The sequence below is a fragment of the Dromiciops gliroides genome, chromosome 3 (assembly GCF_019393635.1).
Source record: "Dromiciops gliroides isolate mDroGli1 chromosome 3, mDroGli1.pri, whole genome shotgun sequence".
Taxonomy (NCBI): domain Eukaryota; kingdom Metazoa; phylum Chordata; class Mammalia; order Microbiotheria; family Microbiotheriidae; genus Dromiciops; species Dromiciops gliroides.
Window position 1 is genome coordinate 317,187,928 of NC_057863.1, and position 5,093 is coordinate 317,193,020.

A 5,093-nucleotide genomic window follows, 5' to 3' on the forward strand; every position below is an offset into this window, starting at 1 on the left:
GATCAAGAATGAACAGACACGGAGCTGGAGAACATATTGGGCGGGGTGGGGGAGGGTTTTATGTATAGGGTCTCTTTGTTGTGCGGTTTGTACTGCATCTGCCTGCCTCAGGGTCCTCATCTGTAAAATACAGATAACAGTAGCACCCACCTCTCAGGGTTGTTGGGAGATCAGATGAGAGCATTATAAAGTACTTAGTGCCCGGCATATAATAATAGGACGATAATTTTAAAGAGCTGGCCTGGAATATAGTAAGCACAATAGAAATGTTAGCTGTTACTATCTCACGAAGTGACTTGGAATACAGGACCCAGAGTTCTAAGCTTAGGATGTCCTGGGTGTCTCCTTGTTGTATCGTTTCAGTCGTCGGACTTTTCATGATCCCATTTGGGGTTTTGTTGGCAAAGATACTGGAGTGGTTTGAGGAAACTGAGGCAAACAGGGTTAAGTGATTTGCCATGCATCACACAGCTAGTAAGTGTCCGAGGTTGGATTTGAACTCAGGTCCTCCTGACTCCAGGGCCGAAGTCTTTTCACTGTTTCATCTAGTTGCCCCTGGGGAGTTCTAGGACTTCCTTTTTTTTCCTTTTGAGATGACGAAAAAAGGAAGGAGGAAGAGAAAGGGAAAGGGATTTGGCGGTGGGCAGGGTATCACACTAGAAAAGAGATGCCTTCTGAGAAGCCAGGCCCCAAGTGGGTCCAAACTTTCCTCAGGCCCTTTCAGGTCTAAGGCTGTTGAGCCTGGAAAAGGAATAAATTGCAATAGTAGTCACTCGACAAGCATTTATCTGCACTTAGCGATGTGCACTTGGCTGGAGATACAAAGAAAGGTGACACCACCTGCTATTTAGCTGGGATTTTGAATACTGGTTATAAAAATCTGAACAGCAGCTCTGTTGAATAATGAATTTGTGTGATTCATTGAGATTACACCAGGACTATGGATAGTCCCCTCCTGCTCAGAAATGAGGCAGGAAATCAGCAGAACAGCCACCCTGCTGTGAAAGAAAGGTGTACAGACTATTATATTCATAAAGGTCAGGGGAGAAAGAATGGCAACCCAAAAGAGAATAATATTGTATTTTTGTTGTAAATGAAGTAAACATCAAAATTAAAAAGTGTTTTTTTCTGATTACATTTTTGTTTAATTTTCTCTATGCAACTGGAGCTATCTTCCTAATTTTCTTTTCCATAGAACCATATGGGGTATGACTTTTTTTAGTGAGAGGGAAAAATAAACCTTGAAGAGGCTATTCTGGGTTTATCTCCCCCTACCCTCCCCCAACTTCCAGCTGCTAACTCAAAGCAATTCACTATTTAAAGTACACAAGATACCATTAGCTAAACCAAACCAGTTACATTTCATTTCTACCCCAGGGAAATAAATGTCTGTTGTATAAAAACACCCATTCTGAGTACTCAGAGTAGACAGGTTGCTGGCTCTGCTTTTAGGGAGAAGCATTTGCTGGGGTTGGCCAGGAGGTAGTTTGTGGAGGAGGGGGAGGTAGGGACCTGTTTCTCAAAGAAAGAAAAGAGTCAAGTAACATAAAATCAGAATATAGTGTGTGTGACCTTGACTAATTTACTTTTTCTGGGTATCAGTTTTCTCATACATAAAATGGGAGGATTGGACTTTGATAATATCTACTTTCCCTTCATACTAGAAATGTAGGATCCTCTCTCCCTTCTAATATACACTCATACAATGCACATGCTCTATCTACATTTGTCCTTTGTGACTGCCTTTCTTTACCAAATTTCACCTATTGAAAAAGGTAAAGGCAAGGAGGGATAGAGTGAGATTGCCTAAGTCCCATTCTCCTTAAGATTGGGCCCTATATTCTTCAAGAGCTGATCCTGTCTCTTCAGCATGGTCTCTTGAGGGCTGAAGATAGCAGTAAGGCTATGCATGCTCTGAATTTGTTAATTTAGGTAGCCTCATGAAATATTCAAACCAAAAGGACATTGAGTAGATAACCAGTGGTTAGAATCTCTAATAATACAGCTCTCTTATCATTTAAATAATAGTTGGGGAAGCCATACTTTCATTTCTTTTCCCAACAAACATGTTTTAACTGAAAACATTCTGGACAATGCTTATAAACATGAAAAACTGTTATTTTCCACCCTAAGGCAATGCTATTTCACAGCAACCATAAATAAGAAATGACATCAGAGAAATATAATAAATAGCAAAGGCAAATGCTGTGAAATGAATAATGCTGAAATGAAGCTAATGATCTTAAATTAATAGAGTAAGAAGCGTTAATCTCAAAGTCTCCCACAACCTTCCAGTTCATTCTCATGCTTTCAGAGTAGGATGAATGTGTTTATCCTAACTGGAAAGGTCTCTTGGCACTAAGACAAATTACAATGTCAATAACTCTTTCTGTGCTCAGCTACTCTGGAAGTTCTTCCTTGTATCTCACCTGAATTCACTTATTGCTTTCCTCCTTCATTTCACGTTTATTGAGACTCTTCTGGATTCCCAACATTGTGCTGAGCAGTGAAGAGATACAAAAGAAGTAGAATAGCAAAACATAAATACAGTAATCAAATAGGAAAGAAAAGCAACAAGGGATTCAAAGGATGTATCACCAACAATAGAGTAACATAAATTGTCAAAATAATCTTCTAGTCCATTATTCTTTTTGTTTTGTTTTGATTTGTTTTGTTTTTTGGTGGGGCAATGGGGGTTAAGTGACTTGCCCATGGTCACACAGCTAGTAAGTGTCAAGTGTCTGAGGTCAGATTTGAACTCAGGTACTCCTGAATCCAGGGCCAGTGCTTTATCCACTGCGCCACCTAGCTGCCCCCTAGTCCATTATTCTGACCATGTCATTTACCTGTTCAAAAATCTTTATTGTTCCCAACTGAATAAAATAAAAATAAATTGTCTTAAAATTTGAAGGAAGGAAGGAAGGAAGGAAGGAAGCAAGCAAGCAAGCAAGCATTTATTATTTACTAATTACTTCACAAATTTGATCCACACAATCCTGGTAGGGAGGTATTATTATTGTCCCCATTTTACTGTTGAGGAAACTGAGGCTGACAGAGGTTAAATGATTTGTCCAGGGCCAGAAAGTTAGTAAGTGTCTGAGGCTGAACTTGAACTCAGGTTTTCCTGATTCTGGGCTCAGCATTCTATCCACTGTGCCACCTAGATGAGTATAAAGGATCTTAGAAACCATTTATTTCAATTCTCTCATTTTACAGATAAGGAAATAGCTCCAGAGAGATGAAATGACAGCTAAGGTCTCATAGGTAATAATTGGTAGAGCTGCTATTTGATTCGTTGTCTTCTGACTCCAGTTCTCCTTCCTCAGTACCATGTTAACCTCAGCTTACCTTTCTAGCCATTCTAGTCATTCCTTTTTATATGCTTTACCAAACCATGCTATAGACTGTCCCCTAAAATCATTGTGGACTGCACACCTTGGTGATCTATGCAGCCTATCTCCCATGCTTTGTACAAATTTTCCTGTCACCTCCACCTATTGAAATCTTTCTCATCTTTCAAAGCCCAACTCACACCTTCCTTTCACAACTTACCCCTTCCCTTCCTTCCTTTTTTCCCTTCCTTCTTCCTTTTTCCTTTCCTTCCCTCCTTCCTTCTTTTCTTCCTTCCTTCTTTTCTTCATTCCTCCCTTCATTCCTTCCTTCCTCCCTCCCTCCCTTGCTTCCCTAGTTTTCCTATCCTCCACTCCCTTAGAGGAAGTGGTTTCTCTATTCCTCAAATCTTATTACAACTATGTCCGTATCGTTACTTTACTCTCATCACATTCTGACTTATATTTTTATCATTTGTCTACATTCATCCCCACTCCTAAAAGTAGATATTTGTTTAAAGTGTGAGTTTTGTGCTTCAAGAAGAAGGGACTATTATTTTTCATCTCTGTACCATTTCTTCTTAGGACAATTCCTTGCACACAATAGATACATAATATATTGTTTTTGTCTCATTTGATCCGTACAACAACAATAACAGTGAGATATCAGTGTGCCAGGCACTGGGCTAAGTGCTTTATAAAAATCATCTCATTTGAGACCCACAATAATCATGGGTGGTAGGTGCTATTATTATCCTCATTATACAATTGAGGAAACTGAGGCAGAGGTTAAGTGACTTTCCCAGGTTTACACAGCTAATAAGTGTCTGAGGTCAAACTTGAACTCAAGTCTTCCTGACTCCACTCACAGGGCTCTGGATGCTCTATCACCAATTGCCTTGCAACAGCCCTATAAGATAGTTGCTATTATACTTATTTTGCACATGAGGAAACTGAAGCTGAAAGATATGAAGTGACTTGCCCAAGGTCACACAGCTAGCAAGTATCTGAAGCTGGATTTGAACTCCTGACTCCTTACTCCAGGGCCAGTGCTCTATCCACTGTACCATCTAGCTGCCTCTAAACTTTTTTTTGTTTTTCTTATGTCCATGTGCTTGATCTACTATGCCACCAGCTAGTTAATATGGAGTCATTCTTGGTTTTTGAGCTAAGGAATTTTATGATGATGAGCAGTGTGAAGGATAGACTATATCAGAAGGAAAAGAAGCAGAAGTCGATCCTGCAATAAGTCAGGCACAAGCCCACTGGCAGTGAAGATGCAGAGAGAGTGATAACTCTGAGAAATATTGAGTAGGAATAATTGGGAGGTTGTAATGAGTGACTGAATGCAGGGCAGCAAAGGAGTGCAGGGAGTAAAAGATGATTCCAATAGGTTCAGACTTAGGATAAGGGCAGAGGATAATGCTCCTGAAAATGAGAGGAAACTTGAGGAAAAGGTGCTAGCTTAAGGAGCTGGGGAAAATCATGAGTTAATTTTTTGAGATGTTCAGTCTTAGCTGTCAGCAGGATTTCTGAGTGATGGAGATTTGGCTTGCTGCAATTTAAACAAATTTCTGGTTTTCTTGACTTCAGTGGAGATAGATAACCACTGGTTATCACTGTTGGTAAAATATACCTTTATGTATTGGAAGGCAGTAGTTAAGTCATTACATTTCATATAAGCACTCAGCTGTAAGCCCTTCTGAACTCAGGAGCTGAGAAGTTCTTTGTGAGAGAGTTATATCACAGGATAAGGGGAAATGA